Source organism: Lissotriton vulgaris, chromosome 1_1, assembly GCF_964263255.1.
Source record: "Lissotriton vulgaris chromosome 1_1, aLisVul1.2, whole genome shotgun sequence".
NCBI lineage: Eukaryota > Metazoa > Chordata > Amphibia > Caudata > Salamandridae > Lissotriton > Lissotriton vulgaris.
The window spans coordinates 272,429,631-272,443,220 of record NC_141685.1 but is presented as its reverse complement, the minus strand read 5'-3'; the positions used below and the strand labels follow the sequence as shown (position 1 = coordinate 272,443,220).

At 45.1% G+C, this 13,590-nt stretch overlaps 1 pseudogene across 1 annotated transcript; it reads left to right on the top strand.

Moving 5' to 3' along the window:
• Positions 1–7,690: 7,690 nt before the first annotated feature.
• On the top strand, positions 7,691–8,272 carry LOC147746905 (protein cornichon homolog 4 pseudogene; annotated as a pseudogene). The gene has a single exon (XR_015299452.1). The product of XR_015299452.1 is annotated as a protein cornichon homolog 4 pseudogene (transcript).
• Positions 8,273–13,590: the final 5,318 nt, after the last annotated feature.

Here is a 13,590-nt window from a genome sequence, read left to right as displayed (position 1 = left end):
TCAACTGATCCTTTCTCTCACCAATGACCCCAGCACCGCCAAGACTAACCTACACGAAGGAATGAAAGAAGTCGCCGAATGGATGAAACAAAGCCGTCTGAAACTGAACTCAGACAAAACAGAAGTCCTCATCTTAGGTAAATCCCCCTCTGCATGGGACGACTCCTGGTGGCCGGAAGCCCTCGGAAATGCACCCATCCCGACAGACCACGCACGGAACCTTGGCGTCATCCTGGATTCTTCACTCTCAATGAACAGACAAGTCAGCGCCGTATCCTCTTCCTGCTTTAACATTCTTCGCATGCTGAGAAAAACATTTCGCTGGATCCCCACCGAAACAAGGAAAACAGTCACCCACGCTCTAGTCACGAGCCGACTGGACTACGGAAACACCCTCTACGCAGGTACCACCGCTAAACTCCAGAAGAAACTACAACGAATCCAAAACGCCTCAGCCAGGCTCATATTAGACATCCCACGCTACGAACACATCTCTGGTCACCTTAAAGACCTCCACTGGCTACCCGTCAATAAGAGGATTACTTTCCGACTGCTTACCCACGCACACAAATCACTATACGACATCGGACCAGACTGCCTCAACTCTCGACTGTCCTTCTACACCCCTTCCCGCCAACTTCGCTCTTCCAGCCAAGCCTTCGCCACTGTACCTCGCATCAACAAGACCACCATGGGAGGCAGATCCTTCTCATATCTGGCTGCCAAAACATGGAACTCACTCCCCGCTTACCTTCGACTCACCCAGAATCACCTAGCGTTCAGAAAGCAGCTTAAAACGTGGATTTTTGACAAATAATCCTCCCCCCCTTCCTAAGCGCCTTGAAACCCTCTGGGTATGTAGTGCGCTATATAAATTTTATGACTTGACTTGACTTGACTAAGGTTGATATGGAATATCTTTGTCTGGGGGGTGGGAGGGTTCCCTGGGTAGGGATCCAAGGGGGGTCCTGTGGGTGTTGTGGCCCTCTTGGGTGTCCGAACTGCACGATCAGAAGCTCCATGGCATCTGTTGCTCTTTAGGTGAGGCTCTGGGCTGGGCTCCCTTTCATGGTGCAGGTTGTCGTCCGAATTTACACCAGGTCAGAGCAGGTGTTAAATCCCTGCTGCTAACGCACCTTATCGCCTGTTTTGGGATCTTATTGTCAATCGTGCTGGTCGTTGAGAATGTTGCGAACTGGTATTGTTGCGGCATCTTGTACAGGAACGCCTACTCTGCATCTCATTACCGTTAGTTGGCGTTGTCATCTGTGGCAATTTTTTTTGCAGCTGCTATCGCAGGGAAAATTGTGAAATCGGTTGTTAGCACCGGTTTGTGAATCCGGCGATAACTTTATCGCCACTTTGGCTGTGATAAAGTGCTGATAACTCGGCGATAAGTCCTTTTAAATATGCCCCGTTGCTGCTCTAGGGAAATGCCATTCATCCAGGAAGAAAGTACAGACCAGGCAGATCTCGCGATACTACTGGTACAGTCCCTCAGTTAAAGACTAGAGGTCCAACGAAAGAAGGGTGATAGCTTTGTTACAATATACCAGGGTGCAGTACCACGGCTCGTCACATGGCGTCTCTAATCAAGTCAGCCAGGCGCCATACTGTGTAGATAGAAGACACCAGGGGTGCAGTACCAAGGGTCATCACTAGGAGTCCATAATCAAGACAGTAGTAACACTATAGAAAAGGGGGGAACAGGGAGCAATTATAGAAAAATAGAAGGTCCAGTACTAGTGCTCTCAAGATTAAATGTCAACACAATGGATGGTAGCTGTTCCTAAACAAGAGAAAATTCTGCAACTTTTTCTCGTTGAGATAAGATGTATCTAGATCCAGAGTTAGTGGGATTGAGATAGAGATAGCGAAATTCCTCCTTTTCAAATTGATGCCCTCACACACCATTACGGGTGTCGTGCTTCATCATTGGGTGTTGCTCCTCGTGGGAGTGGCACTGCAGTCCCCCATGGGCCCCACGAAAGGGCTCTTTGTCAATGATCTTTTATAGGAGGTGCCGGTTGGAAATGTGGAAGATGTATAGTATACTTCCCGTTTTGCAATTATGGAGACCTGCAGTGATAATGGGGCGTGTCCTGTCATGTGAGTCGTACCTATATAGATTGCTGGACTCTGGCGGCCATGATGGACAAGTTGAATTATTCAATGGATCAGTGAAAGGATATAGAGAGAGAAATATAACTAGACCTACCCCAAATGGTACAGATGCTTACATATTAGATAAGTGTACAGGTTACCGCCGCACTTGCTGTGGGAAGAGCAATGGATAGTACAGTATAAAAATACATACTAAGTGATTCAGCATGTTCATGTTTTTCCACGGGCGAGTAGAACTACACATATCTTACTATTAGCCCACGGTGATGGTGGAGCTTCCATATTGACTGAACATGGTAACTGTATTGAGGTCCTCTATGTAGTGGTTTGGGCAGGCAGGGTATTTCTTGTTATACCAACGGAAGACAGGTCTTCTGTGGTCACCAGAATAATGACTATTCGTTCCAATTGTTTGGTGGTCGTAACTAAACACTGGGGCCCAAGTCACCCTGGCAATTACAAAGGATGATTGCACATAGCAGACAACACTGTGGGGATTCCTTGGTGGCCGGAAACGGTATGGAAAGGGAATCATATGCACCCTAAACAGTCCCAAATCAAAGCGCAGGTGACCCCATCAATTTCTGATTGGATCCGGAGCATTAAGATGCCAGATCCACCCAAAGAATGTCGTCGTTCAGATCAACCAAATTGCTTTTTAAGTGGAACACCAACCATTGCTCTTGTTTAAATAATATGCGTGTGAACCAGTTGGGATTGGATTCAATTATGGTCCAACGGAGACTGGCAGGGGAATGATTTTTCTCTAGGTAGTGGTTCTGTAGCCTTGTGTTGGTTTTCTTACAGTGGATAGTGCTTTTGTTTTCCTCAATGTGGGTTTTAAGAGGGCAGGTCATCATGCCCACATACCTCATGGCACAGCGACAGGTGATAAGGTATAGACAGTTTTTTGTATTACAGTTAGTATGGCATTTTTGAAGCCAAGGTCTGGGCAAACAAGGTCAATCTGTTTAGATGCTGTTGTCAGGGGGCTTTATATACAAGGAACAATATCCCAACCGGTATTGTTTGCAGACAGTTATTGAGGATATCTATACAGTATTATCCAAACAGAAAAAGGAGAATCAGTTCAATTTTCATGTGTGCTCAAGGCATCATTTTTATAAGCATTCTGAGAAGTATAGGGCAATTGTAATTAACAGTTGATATCAACACTGCTATTATTGAATAGTACGTAACAGCCCAAGGTTGTACAAGGTGCACGAGTGCAAAAGTGAGTGACACTACGGTGACACAAGTGACAGTGAGAGCAGCGTGGACACATGAAAATTGAACTGAGTCTCCTTTTTCTGTTTGCATAATACTGTGTAGATATCCTCAATAACTGTCTGCAAACAATACTGGTTGGGATATTGTTCCTTGTATATAATTCTCTACCCCAATCCCAACAAGGTTGATGGGTTTATACTCCTGTTATCTTTTATAAGTATTCAGGGGGCAGCAGGTCCTGCACGGGTAGTGTCCTTCTACTCGGGGTAAGGACCAGAGAGTGGGTTGTCTCTGAATTGTGGCTTTTGGTTGAGTATGGACCAATGTGTCTCTCAGATTTGTGTGCGTTTGAATGCAAACAATGGAGGTGGGCCTGGACCCAAGCTGCCTGTTCTGATGATTTTTCAATGTCTTTTGATAATTTTTTAATTTTATTGGAGTTAGGTGTAAATGTGGTCTAACGCTGGTTTGGTTCTGACCTCTAGGAGGGCCTCCCTATGGTTATTCATTGCTCATATGTGGGCATCTCGTATGACCTTCCTAGGATAGTGTCGAACTGATAAGTTGTCATATAGTATCTTGGACTGAGACTCAAATTCGTTAAGTTTTTTGCAGATCCTGCGAAGGCACAAAAACTGACCGACTGGTAGATTATTTCTCAATGCTTTAGGGTGGTGGTTCTCATTCAGAAGCAAACTATTTCTGTCTGTGGGTTTTCTGTAATTGGTGGTTTTGAGCACACCATTCTGTAGTGAGATCTGGACGTCTGGAAACGGAATGTTTTCCTGTGAACTGAAGCCGGTGAATTTCAGAAAGTGAATATGGGTATTGATCCATTTGATCCTGGGGAATATTCGTATAAAGTGCCTCTACGTCCAGAGTCACTAGGTAGTTAATTCATGCTGGTTCTGCAAAATTTTCAATCAGGTTCAAAACCTCGGTGGTGTCTCTGAGGTATGTGTTTTAGTCACTAGGGGGGGCAGATAAAAATCATAGAACTTGCTGTGTGGTTCCAGCAAAGAATCAATGCAGGACACAGTCGGGCGTCCCAGTGGCGGTGTCCTCCCCTTATGGAGCTTAGCGGTAGAGTGTAGAAATAATGGGTACGAGGGACATTATTGGTAAGAAAGGCCGCCTCTTGGGTAGAAATCCATCCCTCCATCTCAGCCTCAGATATGAGACTTCTGATTATGGTGGACAGACCGGCTGTTGGATCTTCATCTATCGGCCGATAGTACTTTGTATCTTATAGTTGGCGGTGAAATTCAGCATCGTACGTATCAATTTCCATAATGACAATAGACCCTCCTTTGTCAGCAGGCTTCAAAATGATAGGCTGATCCTCCATGATGATTTTGAGTACATTCCTCTCTTCTCTGGACAGGTTGTCGAAGGGGTGTTTGTATGTAGTGTCCTTCACGTCTTTCAAAATTGCCTGTTCAAAAGGAAGTACCTCATGTGGTGTCATGGCAACGGTCGGTGTGAACTTCAACTTTTGTTTTAGACTAGTACCGGTAATAGTTGTCTCAAGTTTGTCTTGAAAAAATGCCTTGAGTTTTATTTTGTGAAATACTTGATGGAGTTCTTGATAAAGTATGAAGGTGTCCTCCTTGGGGGTCGGGACAAAACCAAGGCCCTTCTCCAAGAGCTTTGATTCATCCTCGGTCATGGGCCGGGACGAATGATTAACCACTAGGGTTTTGTTGTCTTGCTCCTCAGAACCATCTGTTCTGGGTCTTGCTAGTGGACGTTCTTGGGTCCTCCTCTTCTTCTGCTCCTCCCTCTTTTGTAAAAGGGGGGGGGGGGCGGGGATTGTTGGTATTGAGGCATTTAAGGACAATGTCCGGGTGGTATGTCCACATTGGATGCGGTCCCATCCACTGTCCAGGGTACATTGGTGGTTGAAAGGAGTGTGGTGGGAATCCTTGAAACAAAGGTGGAGGTTGTTGTCCAAGGCCCCCTCTGTGTTGTGGTGTATAATTCCTATTTTCATGACTGAAATCACTACTAGTGGACCCTGATCTGGTGGACTGGTTACTGCCTTCGTCAGATGTGGTGTCATAACTCTAAAAGACTTACAGCCTAATTCATGAAGCTGAATTCGGCTCGCAAAGGGCCAGATTCTGAGAATCTGGCCCTTTGCGAGTGAGATTTTTGCATTTGGGATTCATCATCCCAAATGCAAAAATCGGTAATTGCGTTTTCGCAAATTTGCGATGGATTACATTTAAGGAATCTCTGTTTGAGATTCCTTAAATGCAATTCATCATCCATTTAAAAATTGCGAAATCGCAATTTCGGGCTGCTATTTACCGCGAGGTCAAACCTCGTGGTAAATAGCGATAACTCAGAAAAATGCTTTTAAAAGCATTTTTCTGAGTTGCATGTTGCACACACACATGTCCTTTGGACATGTGTGTGCGCAACCCCTGTTCATATTAGCATTTAAGGGGTGCTACAGGGTGTCCTTTGGACACCCCTGGCACCCTTTCAATCGCTATCTTATTTGCGATTAGCTAATTGCTAATCGCAAATAAGGAATACTCCCCATTCATTCCTATGGGCCTTTTGGCCCATAGGAATGAATGGGGAGTTATTCCTTATTTGCGATTAGCAATTTGCTAATCGCAAATAAGGAATTAGTAGGAATCGCATTTTTTTTGCATATTCCTACATGAATCCCGTTTTGCGAATCCTTAATAGCGATTCGCTATGAATCGCTATTAGGGGCTCGCAAAACGGGAGTATGATGAATCAGGTTGATAGTCGTCTTTACTGTAGTTGTACATTTTACCTTGATCAAAGCGTTTATTATCTTTTTGGAGTTTTTACATTTTCGGTTTGGTTAGATACTCCTTATAATCATTAATTTCTTCATTTATTTCAGCGAGTCGTGATTTAAATGAAGAAATGGAGATGCCTGCTTCAAGCCCATTCTCCGCTAGGTTAATCTGAATCAGAAGCTCATCTGATAAGCTCTTGGCTGTGTAGATAATCAACACAACCCAACTGCATGTGCATTTCCATGCAATCTTACCCCATTCAGATGAAAGGTCTAATCGTCTAAGAAGATTCTTTGGGACAGTGTGACTAAAAGACCATTGGGGGCTATATTGGCCCTAAGACATTCCGTCATTACTATCCCATGCAGAGCAGTCTTAATCTGTAGTTTACTCAGGGTCTCTAGGGATTTCCAGTCCTCATTCCGACTACCTGATGCTACACTGCCATCACCTGAAAGAAGGGGTGGTGCCCTTAGTATTTCTGCCTCTATGTCATCATCAAAGCTGAGGCCTGGATATTCCATGATGTAAGTGTACCTGAATGGAACCCACTAAGGAATGTATATTAGGCTCTAACAGGTGAGAAAAAGTGAATCTAGGAGAAGAAAATAGAAAATAGTGTCCCACGGCTGGCTGCCGTACTCATTAGTCACACATTACAAAAGGGAGGAACAGGGAGCAATTATATAAAAAAGAGAAGGTCCAGTACCAGTGCTCCCAAGATTACATGTCAACACAATGGATGGCAGCTGTTCCTAAACAAGAGAAAACTCTGCAACTTTTTCTAGTTGGATAAGATGTGTCTAGAGCTAGAGTTATTGGGATTGAGTTAGAGATAGGGGGGATTCCTCCTCTTGAAATTGGTAGTTCTCTTTGAGAGCTAGAGAGGCACAGTCACAAATAAGTGAGATGGGGGGTTTCATATGGCCATGGGTCAACACTCTGCAAGGCATGTTCTAGAACTGCAAGTCTCAAGTCCTTCGAGAATATTCGAACAAAGTGTCTCTACATCCAGAGGCACTAGATAGTTAATTGATGCTGGTTCTGCAAAAAATGTAATCAGGTTTATAACCTCTGTGGTCATTGAATAGACACCATGGGTGCAATACCGCGGGCCGTCACTAGGGGTCCATTAACACATCAGCCAGGCACACACTGTAACATACATGGGCGGGGGCTGCAGGGTCGAGGCTGCTACAGGTCCTGGTCCAGTCAGACTCCACGCTGTATGTCAACAGCCTATGACGGCAGCAAGATAAAGATTAGTAAAATGGGCCTGCCTGTTTTATTTATTGTTTTGTCTTAAGCGACGCTCTTCAGACAGGGCTTACCAGCAATCAGGGTAAAGAATCTGAATGAACATCCGCCTGCCCACAATGCATTGCAAATATATACCCGACCCAAACCCAAAACAGAATGCATTTCTTGATAATTAGAGGTTATTCTGGTAGTTTAAAGCACGACATAGATGTGTTTTTCCCTCCATCTTTTAGTGTCAACACTGGATAGTTCGCCGCCCTAATCGAGTTAGCCCTAATTATAACACATTCATCTTCTCGCTCGTTGATTGCTGCGCACTCATCTTCCTCTCCGTTTACTTCATAATCACTCTTTCGGATTTAGAATGCGACTACATTAACGCCAGATCATGCTGCTCGAAATGAAATAAGTGGGTGCTACCGGAATTAATCGGACACACAGCTGTCACAGTGTTAATGCTCATTTCGTTGCACTGGTTCATCTTCCTTTTGAACTTACCTGTCGCTACGTGGAATGTATATAGGTATATAATGGTGCCAACTGGCAACCTAGGAGTGTTTGACCCCACAGAAATTCACAATCGTGGACAGCTGAAATCACACATGAAAGAAGCCATGATTAAACTGGGCTTTCATCTCTTGTGTTTCTTTATATATCTTTACAGTATGATCCTGTCCTTGATAAATGAATGAGCTAGGATTACAAGAATTGTCTATTTGTAAGATAGCGCTCCAGAAGAATGTCCCGCACTAAGACCGAGAACATGCAACAGGCCTGTCTTCAAAGTGTCATTATGCAGTATATTTTTTCCCTCTTTGAACAAAAACTATTTTTTGGTGGCTGTATTTTTAACATATAAAGTATTTAAAAAAGGAAAAAAAAAAAAAAGTTGCACTTCGTGTGGTGACTGATTACAAAGATTTGCAATTTATTTGCAATTTGTGGAAGATCTTCCTCAATGTGAAGATCTGAATTATTGATATTAAAAAAGTATATAAGACTTTATCTCGTGAAAGTTCCTCTTTAAGCTTTAGTAGATTAATTTAGCAATTACAGCTCTCAACAATGACCACTGTCCTTGAGGGTTTCATTCAGTGACACCTTTTGTTTCTAATTTGGGGGGCGGCAGCAAGCTGTGCTTTTTCTTTTGAACACACGAGGCTGCAGCAGCCCCCCCCCCCCCCACCTCGCTCAGTCTGTGCAAAGGCCCATTGTCATTCTGACTGTGGATGATAATCACATAAAGAAGTACAATGGGCCAAAGGCGTGGTGAGGCCAGTGGTTAGTTTGTAGAATAAAAAGGGGCAGATTTACAAGCTCCCTGCGCCACCACTACATCACTTTTCGTGACGTACTGGTGGGGCAGGGGCCTTCTCCATATTTACAAGGAGAGGAAAAGCCACCCTGCGTGACTTTTCCTCTCCTTGTAAATATGGCCCCTTCACAATGCGTGCTGCATTCTACAGCACGCATTGAAAGAGGAAAAAGCCTCTTGTAATTGTTTTTGTGCAGGAAGGTGTCCCTTCCTGCACAGAAACAATCTCCCTACGACGCAGGTATCCTTGCAACATGGTGCAAGGGTGCCTGGGCCGGCGCATGGCTGCAGTTTATGCGCCAGCGCAGGGGAAGCACAGAGATGCGTCACATTCTTGTAAGTATGTCGCATCACTGTGCTTCCAAACTAACGCAGCCCTGCGCAGCAAATTGACTTGCTGCACCGTGCTGCATTACTTTGTGGTAAATCTCGCCCAAAGTGCTTGAGTTCTACTCCGGAGGCAGCGCTAACAGGAGAAATGTGCTGGTGCAAACTGCCTCCTGACGAGCCCCGGCACCTGGCCTAATGGCTAGAGCTGCTGATGTCGGAGCTGGGGAACCGGGTTCATGTCTCGGCGTGGCTCAACGTCCTATGAGACTGGGGAAAATCATCTGCCCTCTAACTGTGTCCTTAACTGGTGCTATAAGCAGCGGTGCCAAGAATTAGGTGCACCGGCTCAAATTAAGCACTTAGTGAAGCACCTGCTATATCTGCTTAACTGGGGGTGTCATGGGCTCAGATAAAAGTGTTTTTTGGCCTTTTATGTATTTTATTTTATTTATTTGATATAATGCAATTTTATATAGCGCAGGCTTTACCCAAAGTTGTCAAAGCGCTTCAGAATAGAACCAAGAACTTTCTGACTTTGGTCTGAGGCTCTCAGCTCAGCATAAGACATAATAACAAATAAACACAGCAGAATAATCACCATGATGCAGCTGTGGGTAGGGGGCTAAAGGGATTCAAAGTAGCCAAAAGTGGGGACAGAAAGTGAAGTGCACAATTGTCTCAACCTAATATAAACTAATTTTGACATCTACTTGTGTTGGGTTGTCTATTTACTTACTTATGTACTACTAGCAGCCCGTCCCGACGTTGTCCGGGTATGAATTGCTGCCGGCCAGTAGTATATTGTTTTGTAGGATTTCGTTTTGATAGCATTTCTTATCTGTGACAGGCCTGTGAAACGCTCCGATTCACAGTGCACTGCTGATGCACTTAAGAGTGCGCGTTCAGTAGTGTGTGAACTCGAGTTTCCCTACTTTATTTTCCTTGCAATATTATATAGCGCGAACTCGACAACATGGCATGAGCACAATTTACATTACAGAAGAACACATTGATTTGTGGTAGGCACGGGGAGACAAAGCGATTTGCCTCGAATCACAGGATGTTGAGCTGATGCCGAGATTCGAACGTAGCTCCCCAGCTCCAAAGTTCGCAATTCTAGAACTTGTGGCGGGAGGTGTGTCTAAAAGTGTATGTCGGTGCTGGCCATCAATGAAAGAGACCTGTGCATTTTTCAAATCGGTGGTGAAAAAATATGAGTATGTTGCTGGAGATGTGGGCCGCCGTGCCACCAATGTACTTACCGGGGGAGGGTAAACACCCATTATTCCGCAACTTTAATTCCGCATACCATCACTCCGCATACTTTCATCACGAAAGTACCATGACTCCGCAATGCCATTATAAAGCATGGCATTGCATTTTATATGCTTTTACCACACATACATTTACAACGAAATTCGCTGTAAATGCATGAATGATAAAAGCATGTTTTTTAAAATGTTTGGATAAGGTAAGTATGGGTATGGGGTATATGTTTTGGGGTACTGAGGTATATGTTTTGGGGTGTTTGGGTATTTTAAGGGTTCAGATATAGTTTTGGGTTATGGGGTACAGGGGTAGTTTTAGGGTTTAGGGATAGGTTTGGGTTTTGGGGTATAGGGGTATTTTTAGGGTTCAGTGGTAGGTTTGTGTTTTGGGGTACAGGGGTATTTTAAGAGTTCAGGGCTAGGTTTGGGTTTTGGGGTACAGGGGTATTTTTAGGGTTCAGGGCTAGGTTTGGGTTTTGGGGTACAGGGGTATTTTAGGGTTCAGGGGTAGGTTTGGGTTTTGGGGTACTGGGTTATTTTTATGGTTCAGGGCTAGGTTTGGGTTTTGGGGTACAGGGGTATTTTTAGGTTCAGGGGTAGGTTTGGGTTTTGGGGTACAGGGGTATTTTTAGGGTTTAGGGATAGGTTTGGGTTTTGGGGTACAGGATATATTTATAGGGTTAAGATGGGTTAGTGTTTAAGGGTGTTGGGGTATTTTAAGGAGTAAGGGTGGGTTATGATTATGGGGTGCAGGGGTATTTAAAGGGAGCAAGGTGGACACCCTTGAGTTGGAATGTACAGAACCTGGGAAGAAAAAAGAATGAAATATTGGGCACAATGCTCGCTTTTTTTTTCCGTAATCCCGCCCCCGCACACGCCCACGCCCCCAGCACACGCCCACAGCACACGATATGAGACATGCATGAAGGGTGGAACGTACCACACGCCCCCAGCATTTGTCACGCCCCCCAGCGTGAAGGACTGGGTTCTTTGGACCCAGCGGTGCCAGGGCACAACACCTGAAACCTTCGTGGGTAACCTGCTCCGGCGTACAAATCACAGAGACACGGGACACTTCCTTCGGCGTCAAAGAGTCAAGGTTTATTTACTGCAGGGAACACAGAAGTCACAAGAAGTACATCGAGTGTAGTTCGGGGAGACTGCTTCAAATTGTATTTGTGGATCGCTCCTTTTATACAGTTTCTACCCATAGGTTAACATGATACACAATAGTTTACAACCTGGTTCCCACAAGTCGCTCTCAGAGGGGTCGCTTAGATCACTTTGAAACACACAAGATCCGGAACATAAGTGCGGAAACATTTGGCGGTTCCCAACTGTAAAAACCCATCTTCCCACCATTAGCAAATTCCAATCAGCAGTAAAGTAGATCGAAATAGGAACGAAGACAGGTGCAGAGGAAGACGGAGACAGTGGGGAGATCGGAAAGGGTGTAAAAGGGGAGTGTCGAGAAGCACGAGATACAGGCATCAAAGGGACGTGCCTAATGAGATGCACAACTGAGACAATAAGCCCGTGCGGCAAGATGAGCCTCGAGCGGCGCCATCTGCCTTACAGTAGCATCCCCCTCGTCATAAAGACACTTTCAAAGAACATGTGTCTTCCGCAAATATCTTGGGAGTCCCAGGGTCGCGAAGCGGACAGCGTCCGTTCGCTGGCTACTTGAGGGCAAGAGACAAAATGGATGCCGTATCTAAGATGGAACCCGTGGGTACAGATGACAAACCCACATAACAAACGAACGGTTTAAGTTAGCACAGCGAAACTGCGCACACTTGCTAAACTCGTCATTTGCGGTTCATAGATACTAGACTCGACCATATTCGTGTGAGTCGAAAACACCACTTACAATTGTCACGGAACCTCAGACGCTCCTTTTGCCCTCATGTAGGCAAGCACTAGTCGGAATCATACTCGATATTCATCAGACCATCAAGATGTCGTTGTAGCATAGCTCTGTCCAACCGAGTCCCCTTGGTAACAGATGGTTGTCTCATACACGTTGTAGCACAGAGGCCACATAAGGCAGGACCACACTGCACACAAAGGCAACACGTGAACAGGAACACTACCACAACCCCGATGATCGTCAGAATCTTCCAACCCCAAGTCGACACCAGGCCCCAAAACCAACCAAGTAGCGTCCAATCCCCTACATCCACGTGTATGGATTCGGAGATCTTGTGCAACTTCGAGATGGCTTGATAGACAGTAGGAGCATTATCTGGAATGAAAATGCAACAGCTCGAATGGATCACTTTACATACCCCACCGCGATCTGCTAAGACAACATCTAAAACCATACGGTTTTGTAATGTCATAAGTCTCTCCGCCTGAAGTTCTGTGGTGATATTACCAAGGGCACTGGCAGTAATGTTAGCTGTCGATTCTACCACTCGAGTCAAATGTCTCAGGTTCCTACTATTAACCATAGGTCCCCAAAACGGGAGGAAACCCTTGAAAAAGTCTCCTGCCTCTTGACCGGCAGTATCCTCTTCACTAATTACGCCTCGTACAACTCTAGTCTTATGATAATCGGCATCTACAGTAAACGTCGGAGGCAACAGATTTGCAACAAAACATGAGCCCATGAAGTCTGCGGGCAACCATGTGTATGCACGATCATGACAGATGAAGTACGTACCCTTGGCAGCCAGAAGCACAGGGATCGGGGACATTGACAGAACGTAACTTTCAGTGCAAGCACTTACTCCAAGTGAGGCTTGCGAGCCACGACCCACAAGACAAAGATTACCAGTGTGGGGTACGACCCATATTGGAGACGAGCTTTTAAGCTGCTTTTCATTAGTGAACGTACTATATTCCCCTCTATTCGGTGCCCTATAGGCTTGTACCTCTGCCTTAGGGATGAGATAAGCATCATAGATCTCATCTTCCAAATCCTGTATTATCATCGATACCACCCACTGCCATGAGGTAGGACCCGGTTTGGGGGAACGTTCTGGAGAGGGGTGGAAACCTAGTGCGCTTCGAAGCATTGTTTGGTATGCTCGAGCTGACCCTTGGGAACTATACGGTAACACCAGATATGGAATTCCCTTACCCGTAGTATGTGGCATCAACCCACACACCCAACAATTAGTAGTGTTAACCACTAACTGATGCTGATGGAGGAGCTGGATAAAGGAATTGTTGCGGAATTCTACACGTCTAGCCTGTTCGTGTTCTGGTAACATATGAAAGGAATGAGGAGAAGCAGTAGAAGTAATGTTAGGGTAAGGAGTAGGAGTAGGGGTAG